We start from the raw sequence: 16,494 nt of genomic DNA, 5'->3' as shown, positions 1-16,494 counted from the left end.
TTTATACTCTTTTCAAGCCCAGCGATTAATTTTATGACTATTATTCTAAATTCACTTTCTGTTATATTGTTTAAATCATTTTTGATCAGTTCGTTAGCTGTTGTTATTTCCTGGACGTTTTTCTGAGGGGAATTCTTCCGTTTCATCCTTTTGGATAATCCCTGGAGTGGTGCGGGACTGCGGGGCACTTCCCCTGTGCTGTCTTGAATAAGTTGAGTTGGTGGGCGGGGCCGCAGTCAGACCTGATGTCTGCCTGCAACCCACCGCTGGGGCCATAGTCAGACTGGTGTGTGCCTTCTCTTTCCCTCTCCTAGGGGCAGGATTCACTGTGGGGTGGCGTGGCCCGTCAGGGCTACTTGCACACTGTCAGGCTTGTGGTGCTGGGGATCTGGCGTATTAGTTGGTGTGGATTGGCAAGGTGCATGAGGGCGGGATGGACAGGCTCCTAGCGTTTCCTTCGGAGATCTGCATCGGGAGGTGCCCTGCCGCACCAGGAGGGAGTCAGACCCACGGGAGGGATGGATCCGCAGAAGCACAGCATTGGGTGTTTGCCCAGTGCAAGCAAGTTCCCTAGCAGGAACTGGTTCCCTTTGGGATTTTGGCTGCTGGATGGTCAAGGGAGTTGGCGCTGGTGAGCGCCTTCCCCCCCCCTCCCCCCCCCCCCCCCCAGCCAAGCTGATCTCTGTCATCCGGGGCTCAACAACTCTTCCTCTTCCTCCATTTGTCCTCCAGCCCTCCCGTTCTCCGAGCAGAGCTGTTAGCTTATAACCTTCCAGATGTCAAGTCCCGCTTGCTGTCGGAACACTCTCCGTCTGGCCCCTCCGCTTTTGCAAGCCAGACTCTGGGCAGTGGGCCGCCCCTCCTCCCTGGCTCCCTCCTGCCAGTCTGAGGAGCGAGCACCGCTTTTCTGCCCTTCCTACCCTCTTCCGTGGGCCTCTTGTCTGCGCTTGGTTCCGGAGACTCCGTTCTGCTAGTCTTCTGGCAGTTTTCTGGGTTATTTAGGCAGGTGTAGGTGGAATCTAAGTGATCAGCAGGACGCGCGGTGAGCCCAGCGTCCTCCTATGCCACCATCTTCCCAGGATCCCCTGAAAATATTAAGGTTTATGTATCCATTGTGTCATCATTTTTTATGTCCTCACATTCTTACATAAAATAATTTTAAGAATCATGTGTGTTATTTAATAGGTAATAAGTGTATTTGGGGAGAAATCTAGAATGTTTTTCTATGTTGAGTTATATTATGCTCAAAGCCACTGAAATGGCAAAAATACAGTTTAAAATAAAAGAGAAAAAAAGTGGTTCTCCAGCTAGGTCTTTCAAAAATACATTTGTCTAACATTTTATATTGAAATATATTCAGAAGAAATACCACTGTGGATAATTTCATACCAGCATTAGAGAAGAAATTATTTCCAGTGTGTGTATTCTATCCTCATTTTTATTAAGAACTCTGAAGAATTTGTCTGTTTTTTTGCCATTTCTAATTTGATGTATAATATGCATCTTCAAATTAACATTGCCAAAACAGAACTTAATTACTCCCTAACCTACCAGTCCCATAGTCACTCCACATTAGTAAACAGTGCCACTGGCAAGTCTTCTAAATCAATAACAGATTAGTTATCTCTAATTAAATTCTTTTATTAGCCAATATTCAACGTATCTTCAACCTTTCATGATTGTAACTCTCAAAAACTGGGCATAGAAGGAATGTATCACAACATAGTAAAGGCCATATATGATAAATCCACAGGTGACCTCATACTCTGTGGTGAAAAGCTGACAGCTTTTCCTCTAAGATCAGGAACAAGACAAGGATGTCCATTCTTGCTACTTTCGTTCCAACATAGTACTGGAAATCCTAACCAGAGTAATTAGGCAAGAAAAAGATATAAAAGGCATTCAAATCAGAAAGGAAGAAGTTAAATTGTCTCTGTTGGCAGATGACAGGGTATTATATATGGAAAACCCTAAAGTCTCCACCAAAAACTGTCAGAAGTAATAAATTCAGTAAAGTTGCAGGATACTAAATCAATATACAAAAGTCTCTTGTTTTTTGATGTACTAACAATGATCTATCAGAAAGAGAGCTTAAGAAAACAATCCCATTTACAATAGCATCAAAAATTAAAATAACCAATAATTAAAAATTTTAATGAGGTAGAAGACCTGTACACTGAACATTATGATATTTACGAAAGTACTGAAGAAGACAAAAATAAATGGAAGGGTATTTCACGTTCATAGATGAAAGAATTAATGTTTTTACAATACCCATACTACCCAAAGCAGTCTGCAGATTCAGTGCAATGTTTACGAAAATTCCAGATGGCATTTTTCAGAGAAATAGAACAAATAATCCTAAAATTTGAATGGGTCCATAAAAGTACCCAAATAGCAAAAATGGTCCTGAGAAAGAACAAAGCCAGGAGCATCATGCTCTCTGATTTCCAAATATACTGTAAAGTTGTAGTAATCAAAAAAAATCTAGTGTTGTTATGAAAACAAATACACAGATCAGTGGAACAGAATAAAGAGCCCAGAAATAAACCCACAAATATATGGTGAATTAATTTATGATAAGCCAGAAACCTACAATGGAGAATGGACAATCTCTTCAACAAATGGTGTTGAGAAAACTGAACAACCACATGGGAATAAATGAAACTGGACCCTGTTATACATTAAACACAAAAATACATCCAAAGTCGATAAAGGCTTGAACGTAAGACCTGAAATGATAAAACTTGTAGAAGAAAACAGTGGGTAATCTCTTAGACATCAATCTTAGAAATGATGTTTTTGGATTTGATACCAAAAGCAAAGGCAACAAAAGCAAAAATAAACAAGAAGGACTATGGTAAACTGACAAGCTTCTGCACAGAGAAGGAAGCTATCAACTAAATGAAAAGGAAACCTAAAGAATGGGAGAAAAGATTTGCAAACCATATGTCCAATAAGGGATTAATATCCAAAATGCATAAGGCACTCATGTTACGTCAGTAGCAAAAAAATCTGATTAAAAAATGCAGAAGAGGAATGAATTTTCTTAAGAAGATGTACAAATGGCCAACAGTTACAAGGAAAGGTTCTCAGTATCACCAATCATCAGAGAAATGCAAGCCAAAACCACAGTGAGGTACCTCACATCTGTTAGAATGGCTATCAAAAAAGACAGGAGATAACCAGTTAGTGAGGGTGTGGAGAAGAGGGCACCCTTAAGCACACTTGGTGGGAATATAAATTGCGGAAGCTTTTATGGGACAGTATACAGATTCCTCAAAACCTTAAAAGTAGAATAACCATATGATCTAGCAATGCCACTTCTGGGTAGAATCCAAAGGAAATGGAAACAAGATTTCAGAGAGATATTTGCACTCTCGTGTTCATTGCAGCATTATTCACAATACCAAGGTACAGAAACAACTTCCATGTCCATCAGTGGATGAATGCATAAAGACGATGTGGATACACATTGTATATATGTATACACAATGGAATATTATTCAGCCATGAAGTAATTTGAAGTAGTTGGAGTTCTGAGCCAACGGCCAAGAAAAAATTCTTGAGATGTTTTTGGTGCCAAAAAGTGTTTTTATTATAGCACAGGGACAAGAACTGTGGGCAGAAAGAACTGTACTGGGGTTCTGAGGTGTGACTGATGGTAAAAGTTTTTCTCTCCTATGGACAGGAGAGTGATGTTAGGGATCCAGGAATGAGTCTATAGGTTTCTTGGGGGTCTATTTATTGATGAAACTGCTTTTTTTCTTGTAAATCATTAAGACAGTTGCAAACTCATGTCCTGCATGAGTGTGATCTATATCAGTAACCACTTATTTTTCCCTTTCCTTCGTTCTTGGGCAGCCAGGAGTGCCTGAGGAATGTCACACATAGGCCACCTGGGGAGGGAGGTTTCAGGGTGTTAGCCTGTGCTTTGCCCTCAGCTTGCCTTTTGCTCCCTCATTAAGAACAAAGGAAATCCAGCCATTTCTGATATGGATAAACCTTGAGGGCATTTTGCTAAATAAAATAAGCCAGACATAGAAAACCAAATACAGTATGATATCACTTCTATGTGAAATCTAAAAAAGCTGAAATGGAGACTAGAATGGTAGTTACCAGGGTTTAGGGAATGAGGGGCATGGGGAGATGTTGGTCAAAGAGCACAGACTTCCAGTTTAAGGTACAGTTTAATTAATTCTGGGATCTAATGTAAAACATGATAATTATAATTAACAAAACTATATTCTGTACTTGAAAGTTGTTAAAGAGAGTAGATCTTAAATGTTCTCACCACAAAAAATAAATTAAAATTTTGTGATGTGTTGGAGATGTCAGCGAATGTTATGGTGGTAATTATTTAGCAATATGTAAGTATATCTAATCAACATGTACACCTTTGGCTGACAGAATCAATTATATATCAATAAATCTAGGAAAAATACTTTATGATTTATCATTCCAATTTTTTGGCCTGATCTGACATACCTATTTTATTCTTTAAGGAAGCACCCTGAGAAAGGACATTTGTTTGTATTATATACCACTGTATACCTAATTTGTAATTTGTGTGTACAAATATTTGTAGATTGAATTTATGAATACATTTTTATATTGCTTTTATCCTAATTAAACTACTTCGTGGAATATAAAGTACTTTTATTATATGTCACAATTTGGAAAACTTTATTAAGAGATAGTAAATTTCTGTGTATTTCTAGTACTCAAAATGATGCTCAGGATATTGAAGGACAGAATAAATTTTTGGTTTTTTAGTTAATTAAATTTAAATCTGTTACTCTAGGGTTGCCTGGGTGGCTCAACAGGTTAAGTGTCTGACTCTTGGTCTTGGCTCAGTTCATGATCTCATGGGTTCATGAGTTGGAGCCCTGCATCGGGCTCTGCGCTGACATCTCAGAGTCTGCTTGGGATTCTCTCTCTCTGTCTCTGTCTGCCCCTACCCCATTTTCTCTCTCTCTCAAAATAAAGGAATAAACTTTAAAATAAAAAATAAATAAAATCTGTTATTCTAGTTTAATAAAGATGATCAAAACACTACTAGTTAGCACTACTTCCATTCATTTACACCCCTGAGAAATGAAACTAGTTTTTTGAGATGCAGAAGGCACAATTGTCTTACAAGATCCATGAGCCATTTAAGCTGCCACTAATTCAAATACATGTCTGTATCCATAAAATTCCAATTCATAATTGATACACGAAGGTTAAAATTTTAATTCAAATCTGTATTGATGTAGATTTATAATAATATTTACCAGTTTTTTTTCTAATTCAGACAAAAATCTGATCTCATATAATATATGACCATAGACAATGAAAGACTGAATTTTCTCTCAGTAGCAAAAAAGATATCACTTGCCTGGCCCTGTTTTCATCAGGATGATGGTAAGTATTCTAAAAATTCATAAAAAGAATTAAATTGTTGGGAAGAATAACTTGAAGATGAAGGAAAATTAATATTGGTTTTAGAATTGTATATAAGATATTATCATATATATATATAATATACATATATGATGCTTACATAAGGTATTAATATATATATTTTATCTTATGTATTTTCAACCACATTAAGACTTTAATTGTATTCTGTTTTTCAGCATAGATTGCTACCTAACCATAGCATCTTACCCTTGAGTGTATAACTTTGTTCACATAAGGGATGGAGTGTTGTTGATTCAACATAAATCCTACCAGGACTGGAAATTTTTTTCAAAATATATAAAATACGAGTGAGGTTAGAAATGAAGAAATAAAGACTGTGATAGGAAAACAGACCCTCTTACATTTTAATATAATTGTTCAAATCCAATTTCTTTAGGAGTGTTTTTATAGGCAAAATACATTTTATGAAGTTGGAATTCTATAAAACGCTAAAATTATTTAACATCCAAATCAATGATTTATTATGAACAAGTCACACACTATTCATTAATAAGCAAGTCACACATATCATTCATAATGCATGCTTTTGAAATAAAATGCTTAAAACACCAAAAAAAAAGAAAGATTGAAATTTGGATATGAAGAGAGGTCAAAAGAGAACAAAGCAATCAAGGCATAAAACCTCATTCAGGGATCACACTCTGGGGAAATAGGTAAAAGCAGAACATAAGGAGGCTGTGAAATGGGAACTGTTAATGTCTTTTGTCAGTTAGCATGTTTTCTTTCCTCTAAATAACTCAGGATCTTTCAACTTCCAGTAGAAGCGTTTCAATCCTGTGACATCAGAGAGATACATATTATGGCTTTCTTTGACTTTAGAGAGAGCATTAGATAGCATTGTGATTCAAATGACAGTGGACATACCATTATCTATGAAAGTATGTTTTCTTGAGTTTTTTTGCCTCTGTATTTTAAATAAGCAAATAAATGGACAGAACCTCTTCAAATACTACCTTACATGTATTATTTATTTTTTATCATTCTTAAACAGGATAGATTTTTCCATCTTTTTACCAGGCTAATATTTGGACTACTTCTTTGGCAATTAAATTTCTTTGCATTTATATATATGGGTGTAATCCTCTCATCTCACAATTAGATTAAAAGTCCCTTAAGGTCTTAGTTTTATGCATTTTTTTCTCCCTACTATTATATCCTATGTTTAACAATTGCTCAGTAAATATATTTGCTTAATCATGTTGGTTAAATAAGATTTAAACTGTAAATGTTTTAAAAAATGTAAATTTATTAATATTTTCATTATGTAACTTGCTTTGATACTGGTGAACATCAGAAAAGAAAAATTTATTGTGATTATAACTTTTCTAAACAACTATCGTTCTGATTTTAATTAGTATGATAAACTATAAGCAGCAGATATATCCAGTTGTTATATAACATTATTATTTACCTCTTTTGTAATTAAGGTTGAATGAAAAGAGATATTTATAGAGTCAGATTTATATTTTTCTTCATTTAAATATCAAAATTCCCTCAACCTATTATTTACTTTATAGACTATTAGTGGAATTTATGCTTTCTTTCTCTTGCTTGCATATGAGATTAAATCTTAATGTCATGTTGACTTAGTGTTTGCTATTTGAAGAAGAACATGGAAATAGTTAATTTTTGCAAAATATAGATTTATTGTTTGTCAAATAGGCAAAATGTTTTAACTATGGGCTTTATTTCTAGCTAAATTACTTAAGTTCAATTATGAATTTGCTTTGCATCTTGCCTCAGTATTTAACAGGCACAGAGGACACAAGATATATTAAGTAAATTTTATATTTTAACTAACTTTGTATCAAAGAACACTTTTATCACTTTCAGTTGCCCAAGTTTTTGTGTCCTCTTGTACTAACCTGCCATGTAACCAAAGCAATTTTACCTTCACTGAAGACAGTTTAAATCTTTGCCTTGCTCAGCTGCACTTGAAAGTATCTACATTTGAGGGAAGCAGTTAGCAATAATTTATGCATATATGTGAGCAGAACAGCTAGAGGCCACAATACTTGATCTCATTGATTTATATAATTTAAAAAATTAGAAAAGCCCAAACAAGTTAGCAGAGTAATTCAGCTTCATTGGAAATTTTTTATCCTGAAATGAAAAGAATATTAGTTGGTTACATATGAAATCATTGTATGGGAATATCTACAGCGTAAGTTTATTTGGTTGCAACTTCATATGTCATGAAGATCTACTACATTTTATTTATCCATTTATCAGTTGATGAATATTTGGATTGTTTCCACTTTTTAGCCATTGTGAACAGTGTTGCAGCACGCATTTATGTACCAATTTTTGTGTGGATATATGTGTTTAATTTTTTTAATGTTTATTTTTTGAGAGAGAGAGAGTGAGCATGAGCAGGGGAGGGGCAGAGAGAGAGGGAGACAGAGAATATGAAGCAGGCTCCAGGCTCTGAGCTGTCAGCACAGAGCCCACAGCAGCTCAAACTCACTGATTGTGTGATTATGCATGACCTGCGCCGAAGTCAGATGCTTAACCAACTGAGCCACCCAGGCGCCCCTGTGTGGATATATGTTTTAATTTATTTCACAGAGTGAGTTTGTTGGTTAATATGGAAATTCTGTTTAACATCTTAAGAAACTGTCAAATTGTTTGTAAGTGGCTACACAATCATATATCCCCACCAACATTGTATGAGGGTCTCAATTTCCACACATCATCATTAATACTTGTTCTTGCCTTTTTGGTTATAGTTACCCTACTGGGTGGGAAGTGGTGTATCTTTCTTGTTTCACTTGTATTTCCCTGATGACAGATATTAAGTGTATTTCACATGGTTGTTGTCTCTTCATATATCATCTTTAGAGAAATGTCTATTCATATTTTTTGCCTATTTTAAATTAGATTTTCTTTTTATTTTTCAGTTATAGGGGTATTGTGTTTTTATATCCGAGATAGAAGTCAGTTTTTATAAAAGTCTTTAATGGTTTACAAATATTTTCTTCTGTTCCATGGCTTGTATTTTCATTTTCTTAAAAAAAATGGTTTTTTCCTAATGTTTTTTTAAATTTTAAAAAAATGTTTTATTTATTTTTGAGACAGAGAGAGACAGAGCATGAGCAGGGAAGGGGCAGAGAGAGAGGGAGACACAGAATCCTAAGCAGGCTCCAGGCTCTGAGCTGTCAGCACAGAGCCCGAAGTGGGGCTCGAACTCACAAACTGCGAGATCATGACCTGAGCCGAAGTCAGATGCTTAACCGAATGAGCCACCCAGGCACCCCCCCCCCTTTTTTTTTAATGTTTATTTATTTTGAGAAACAGAGACTGAGACAGTGTGAGTAGGGGTGGAAGCGGGGCAGAGAAAGAGACACAGAAGTCAAAGCAGGCAGGCTACAGGCTCCAAGCTCTGCACTGTCCCCACAGAACCCTATCTCAATCACGACCAGAGCTGAAGTCGGACGCTTAACTGACTGAGCCACCCAGATGGCCCTTCACTTTCTTGACAGTGTTATTGGCAGAACAAAATTTTGAAAAATTTGATGTAGTCCATTTTATCTATTTTATTGTGTCATTTGTCCTTTCCTTACTTTATTTAAGGTTTTGCCTAACCCAAGATCACAAAGATTTATTTCTATATTTTCTCCTAAAAATTTTCTAGTTCTAACTCTTACATATGGTCTATACTTTATTTTGAATTAGTTTTGTGTATGGTGTAACGAAGGGGGACCCTTTATTTGGCATGTTGGTACACAGTTGTCTCAGCAACATTTCTTGAAAAGACTATCCTTTCTCCTTTAAATTTTCCTGACATTTCTGTCAAAAATCAATCGACCAAAAATGTATAGGTTTATTTCTGAATTCACAAATCAACACTCTTATTATAGAAAATAAAGGTGAAGCATTCAGAATAGCATGTTTGATTAAATATAGTAAGGTACAATAGAAACACCATTTAAAAACATATCAGTTAGAGTTAATTATACAGATTACCTACACAGTTGGGCAAGCTGGCCTAGATTTATTTGTAATGAAAATTCTAAAAATGTCTTTAGTTGATATCTTCAGTCTTTGTGAAAAAACCTAATCATTTAGGCCCTGCCTCATCCTGGCTAATAACAGGTTACTTCTCCAAAGTATTTACTGCATTAAGACCATAGATTGCATATGTTTCTCCCACTGTAAGAACAAAACAAAACAAAACAACACATAAAGAAACATTAAAGAAAGAAAACAGTGCCTACAAATTTGATTATTTTCCTTAATTTACTAGCTAATATCCCTGCTGCTTACTTTCCTTCTCATGCCTTCCTAAATCTACTGAACTTTGAACTCAGTTTGCCCATATTCTGGGCACAGAACCTATTAGGAATAATCTTAAAGCCAATTTCCATTCCTTCTTTAATAAATTAAAGGATGTTCCTTGCCTTATGAAATAAAGTGGACCGTATTTAAGCTCTAAGAGAATTCTGTTCAGGAAAATGCCTTCTCCTAGCCTCTCATGGCCCACTCTGCACTGCATTGTTAAGTATTCCAGTGAATTTCTTGATTATCCTATCATTAGCCAAATAGTTCATGTTTCCCAAAATCTTGAATTGCTCTAAATCTTCTGTTTCTCACAGCTTCTAGTGTCTTTCATCTCGAATATGCCTAAAATCATCCCCAAAGTCCATCAGCATCTCAGTATATGCTGAAACCCCTTAAATTTGTATTTATTTATAAGTATGCTTACTTATTTAACATTGTCCTTTATGGCATTTTTCAATTTGGCCAAAAAAAAATTCCTCTAACGTTCTTTAAAAAGTATGTCCTTTGAAAGTTGTTTTCTGTATTTTTAGATTTATTATATTTAAAGATAACATATTTTTCTCCTACCTTCATACCTTATTGCCAAAATCAAAATCAAAATAAGACCTCTTAAATACAAAAATTACTAAAGAAAGAAAATAAGAATACATTAACATTTAGTGAAGACTAGCAAAGGAAATTGGACTACAAATTTATTATTTTCTATACGTTATGGTGTACTCATTGAGGAGTATATAAAAGTAAAGGAAAAGATGTGAAATGACAGTTTATCCACAAGTTATGCTAGACGACCTAACCTTTCATCATTCCTTTAAAAAAAATGAAGGCTAATATTAAGAAATATTGAGAGAGTATCCCTGAGAAATAATCTAAAGTTGATACCAAAAACTGTCAGCCACTAAACTATGATTAAATATATTAGGCCAAGCACTGTTTTATTAGCTATATTACAAGGTAGATGACATATTGAAAATCTTTAACACTGGTTTCCTGTCAGTAGTGAAAAATCTTATGTTAACATGAAATCTACCTCTCCATTCCAGGAATTATTTATCACATAAAATAGATTGAAGTTGGTGACCAGATGACCAGTAAAATAGATTGATTTTGACAGAAAACCACCTGGATAAAAAATGAGTCAGTCAATAGAGTAAATTGTCACCTAGGCTGAAGCCTGGTTCTAGAAACTGAGACTGTTTAGCCAGCTAGAGAAAATGAAGTATGGAGACCATTGAGGATTTTTATTGTGCGGTTTGATCAGTGCACAATGATAGCCAGCTATTGGGGCAAGGAGGAGACTGAAGTGCTGAAATCACTGCTACTCATCCAAGGCGCAAGCAGCCAGTTCCTAAGCCTGGGTTCATCCATCTGTCAGTGGAGGGAATAGATCCTTTTGGTATTATTCTGTTTAGAGAAAGGCTCTTTTGTGACCTTTTTATTCAGAGATATGGCCATTATTAATTAGTTTGCCTAGAAGATGCTGACATTTGTGACCAAATGTCCCACGTCATTTATAAGCAAGAAAGGCATGTTCCAAGTAAAGTTCCATCACTAGAACAGATTATTGTTTTTCTTGATATAAAAATGCCATGTCTTTCCCAAACCTTCAAATTCTCAATTTGAAACCTCAAACCTTCAATTCTACTTCTTAGACCTCATTCTAAGTGTCCTTCCTTCCTTCCTTCCTTCCTTCCTTCCTTCCTTCCTTCCTTCCTTCCTTCCTTCCTTCCTTCCCTCTCACAGGGAAAGCAGAAGACTCCAGATTTGAACTCACTTGACACTGATTCATAATGATCCTTTTCTCCTCTTCCAGTTACAACAGATGTAGTCTGTTTTCTACCTAAGACTGACCTTTTTATTTGTGCTTTGTGCAGAACACTCTTCCATCTTTAAAGATTTTTCTCCACTCCTCTTTCTTCTTTCTGTGTATTCATCTTCCACCTCTTTATAAGCTATATATATTATCCCCATTAAAAAATGTATACAAACCTGTTAAATCTTTAAAATATATTAAATAAACATAGAAAAAAATCATCTCTTTCCATTACTCCCATTCCTGCTTCCACACTAATTTGCTTATCAAAACTTCTCAAAAGGAATTACCTAGACTTGGAGTCTTGGTTTTCTCATTTTCCATACATTTCTCAACCTAAATCTATCTGCCTTCTATCCCACACCCCTACCTGATACAAGCTGCTCTTCGCAAAGTCACCAAAATTTTCATTTTCTTAATTTTCAAACAAGTTTAATACCCATTTCTCCTCACCTTTTACAGACTTTTCCCAACATTTTAAATTATGATTTCACCATGTTTCACAAGTTTCTCATCCTTTAGTATCACTCTTTGGCTTGCTACATTATACTTAACATGACCACTGTCTTCATCTTTCACTTATATTTTTGTTTTACTTGATGTTCTGACCCAGGCTTCCTTCTTTCCCCCCTTACCTTTCATATATTTTATAAAAATATTCTTACACTTCTATGACTATAGTTACTATCTCCTTACTGTTGATTTCATAACTCAAACTCTAATTAAGATCCCACTTCAGGAATATAAAGTAGCATATGCAACTGCCTTTAGAACATACCCACTAGGATATCTTAGAGGCATCCCCAATGCATATTTACAAGCAAAATTATAGACAGGTGTTATTAAAATCTGTTCTTCCTGTTGCAGTGAACAGTGTACCACAATAGCTAACAGTTTGTGAACATGTGAACATAAAGGGCTATAAACACATTAGCATATTTAATCCTTTAATTTTTGAAATAAGTGCAGTTATTATACTCCATTTCCAAATGACAGAATTGATGTACAGGTAACATTAGATCAAAGTCACACATCTGGTAAGTAGTCAGTCCTTGACCCATACACCAAGGCAGTCTGGTTTCAGAATCCATCATTACCACTAATTTATTCTGCAGTGCTCAAGTCAGAAAACCAGTTACATGCTTAATGTTTCACTGTTTTTCGACCAAAATAAATAAATCACAAGTCATATAGAAATACTTATAGATAATTAAAAGTGCTACGTCTTCCCTTTCTTTTCTTTTGTTCATCTCTTACCTAATTTACTATAACAGCCTCTTAACTCTAGTCTCTTCCCATGCCAATCTGTGATTTTCTATCCTGTAGTTAGAGTGATCTTGAAAAAATCTCATTATACTATACATTTGTGTGAGTTCAGTTACATTTTGAACAAAATTTGACATCTTAACAATGTACATTATTAGTCATGACATATCCCCTATAAGCAGAGAAAAGCATGAGTCAAAAATTTATCTAGAAAATGAATTTCACAAATAGAGTGATTTTTATTTTTTAAATTATTCATTAGCATCAATTTTAGAGGATTAAGTATCATAATTTAATTAAATTAATCCATTGTTTAAGAAAGTATATAATAAAAGTAGATTTTTATTTGTTTAGAGACTATTTAAATGAACAATAATGTCATAGTGTATTTCTTTGGTAGTTAGGAGTAGAATTCTCTTGGGCCAGTATCTCTAACTGAATTCCTCAATTAGGAATCTACGTTTCTTAGAAATCTAAAGGAATTGATAATATTGGTATTGACAAAAATGTGTTTACAATGTATTCTCTTGCTTTTTCATTTTCTGGGTTCATTCATTCAGTTTGGAAACGTATTAATTTTCAAACAATAATAAAATTGATAAGCTTTAAAGTTAGAATAGTGCTTTAATAAAAGCTATTATTAAATGACTGAAAATTTGGAATGGTGACAGTAATTAAATTGAGGGTTAAATTTAACCTTAATTGTTAATAATTATTAATATGATAAATCAGGATTTTTATTTTAAGTACTTACTAATAAGAGTTAACACATGAAATAATAAGATCCCCATTTCAGCTTTGTGTGTGTGTGTGTGTGTATGTATGTATGTATGTATGTGTTTCTTCAGCTAAATAAACATGGAAGTGAAATGGAAGTACTGACAGAAGAAATATTTTCTGGCTTAAATTCCCTTTCACAATATAGCTGGAGTTGATTTACCAATGTAAATCATGTTCTTTTTCCCACAATTACCTCTGTTATGGACATAATTTATCAAAAATGCAGAAGGGAGTTGTATTGCCGAATGGTTATGTTTTATGAGCCTAGTTAGTTTTAAAATACAGCTTTAAATGACATGTATGCTGTAAATTCTGAATACTTTTTATTTAGAATTGTTCTAAACTGCATTTGATTATATTGTATTTGGTGTTTAGAATTAATCATTCAGTATGTGTATGTTTAGATTTTGATACTTTTGAATAGAATATGAAAGTTTTTTTAGAGATCAGTTGTAGGATCCTGTCAGTACTCCTTTGCTAAAGAAGTAACTATAAGTCTGAAATTACCAAGATTTTGGAAATTATGTACTGTGTGCTTGATTGTGACAATCACCAAACAAAAGTTGATGATTTGGTATAGCTCCAGTTGTTAATTATCATATTAACCTTCTTAGTATACTGAAACAGCTCTATTTAGCCTGGAAATGTACTTCCTTGATTACACTAGATCATAATGTCTCAAATTTCAGGGTGCTATTTTGAGATAAGTAGGAGGATGTCTTGGTCCATTTACATTGCTATAACAAAATGCCAAGGACTGGGTGGCTTATAAACAACAGAAATTCATTCCACAAAGTTCTGGAGGCTGGGAAGATCAAAGCCCCAGGAGATGCAGTGTCCCATGAGAACTTATTTCCTGCTTCTTCAACCGTCTGTCTCTTCCCTGTGTCCTTGCATCTTGGAGGCATGAGGGAGCACTCTGGGTCTCTTTATAAGGCGCTGATCCTGTTCATGAGGACTTTCCCTTAATGACGTAATCACCTCCCAAAGGCTCCACCTCCCAATATCAGAACATTGGGAATTATATTCTATGATGTAATGATTTATAAGAAAGATATATTTGGACATTCAGATTATTGTATTTATATAAATAATAGTTTGGTCCTTGAAATGTATATTTCTCAGATATATCTGTTCTTTATTCATACTTAGGGCTTCAGCATATCATATGTATCTCTTCATCTGGCTGTTGATTCATATCCTTTATCATATTCTCTAATCAGCTGGTAAATGTGTCTCCCTGAGTTCTGTGAGCTGCTCAGGCAAATTAAAAGAACCTAAGCAAAAGGTGGTTAGAACCTCCAGTTTGTAGCAGGTTGGTCAGAAGCATAGATAACAGCCTGGGCCTTGAGACTGGCATCTGAAGTGGGGGTTAGGAGGTAGGCTTGTCGGAGGAGCCCTGTGGAATCTGATGCTATCTCCAGATACATGGTGTCAGAATTGAGTTAAATTCGCAGACATCCAGCTAGTACCTGAGAAATGCTTTGTAATGTGTATGGAGAACACCCCCTCCCTCCCCCACATTGTTGGAATTAGGGAATGCCAAAAAAGGTTTCAATATAGGAATTTCAGGGGAACACAAACATTTAATCCATTTGCAAAAGGGATAGTTTTACACACATGTGTATGTGTATTAATCTAATCAGGCCGTGTGTGTGTAAAACTATCCCTTTTGCAAATGGACTAAATGTTTGTGTAGCTTAAGCAACAGAAATTGATTTCTCACAGTTCTAGAGGCTGGAAAGTCTAAGATCAGGGTGCCAGGATGGTCAGGTGAGAGCTCTCTGTCTAGCTTGTGGTCAACCGCCTACTTACTGTGTTCTCATATAGCAAAAGAGAGAAACAAGCTCTCTAGTCTTTTCAAATGTACTAATCCCATCATGAGGGCCCTACCCCTCATGACCTCACCTAAAGGCCCCATCTCCAAAATCATCACACTAGGGGTTTAGGCTTCAACATCTGAATTTCAGTCCATAGCAATATATATACGTGTGTGTGTGTGTGTGTGTATGAGAAAAAGAGAGAGAGAGTGAAAATAATACACGTTTCTTAAGCATCTCCTACACTAAATCTTTTCACACTTTCATTTTTTCAAGTTTAAGGACAGATTGAAAAGGAAGAAGTAAACCTGTCCTTATTTGTAACCAGCATCATTCTGTGCACAGAAAATCTTACGTAAAAAAAACAAAACAAAAAACTGTTAAAACTAACAGGATACAAGATCAATGCAAAAAAATTATTTCTATATTCTAGCAACAAATAATTTGAAATTAAAAATAATACAATTTACAATAATTTTAAAAATGTGAAATAGGGATGACTTGAATAAAAAATGTGCAACCTCTATGCACCAAGCACTACAAATATTGCTAAGAGACATTAAAGAAGACCTAAATAAATGGAGGGTTAACGGCTCAATACTATTATGATGTTGCTCCCCAGATTTGTGTATAGATTCAGTGGAATTCCAGTCACAATTTTGGCAGGCGGCGGTGGCGGTGGCTGCTGCTGCTGCTGCTTCTTCTTCTTCTTTTCTTTTTTCTTGTATAATTGGCAAACTGATTTTATAATTCACACAGAAATGCAAATGAACTAGAATAGCCAAAACAATTTTGAAAGATAACTAGTTTGGAGGTTTTGAAGCGCCTAATTTTAAAATTATAATACCACAGAAGTTAAGACAATTAAGAATATACAAATAGAGTAAACAAAATACAAGAGTTTAAAAATAGGCCCACACACATATGGCCAATTGATATTCAACCAAACTACAGCAGTAATTCAGTGGAGAAAGGATAGTCTTCAGTATATGGATTTAGAAAAATTAGATACCTGCATGCAAAAAATAAACTGTGAATCATACTTCACAGTATTCAAGTCAAAAATGG

The sequence above is a fragment of the Acinonyx jubatus genome, chromosome B1, assembly GCF_027475565.1.
Source record: "Acinonyx jubatus isolate Ajub_Pintada_27869175 chromosome B1, VMU_Ajub_asm_v1.0, whole genome shotgun sequence".
In the NCBI taxonomy this organism is placed as follows: Eukaryota; Metazoa; Chordata; class Mammalia; order Carnivora; family Felidae; genus Acinonyx; species Acinonyx jubatus.
This window is presented reverse-complemented; position numbering follows the sequence as displayed.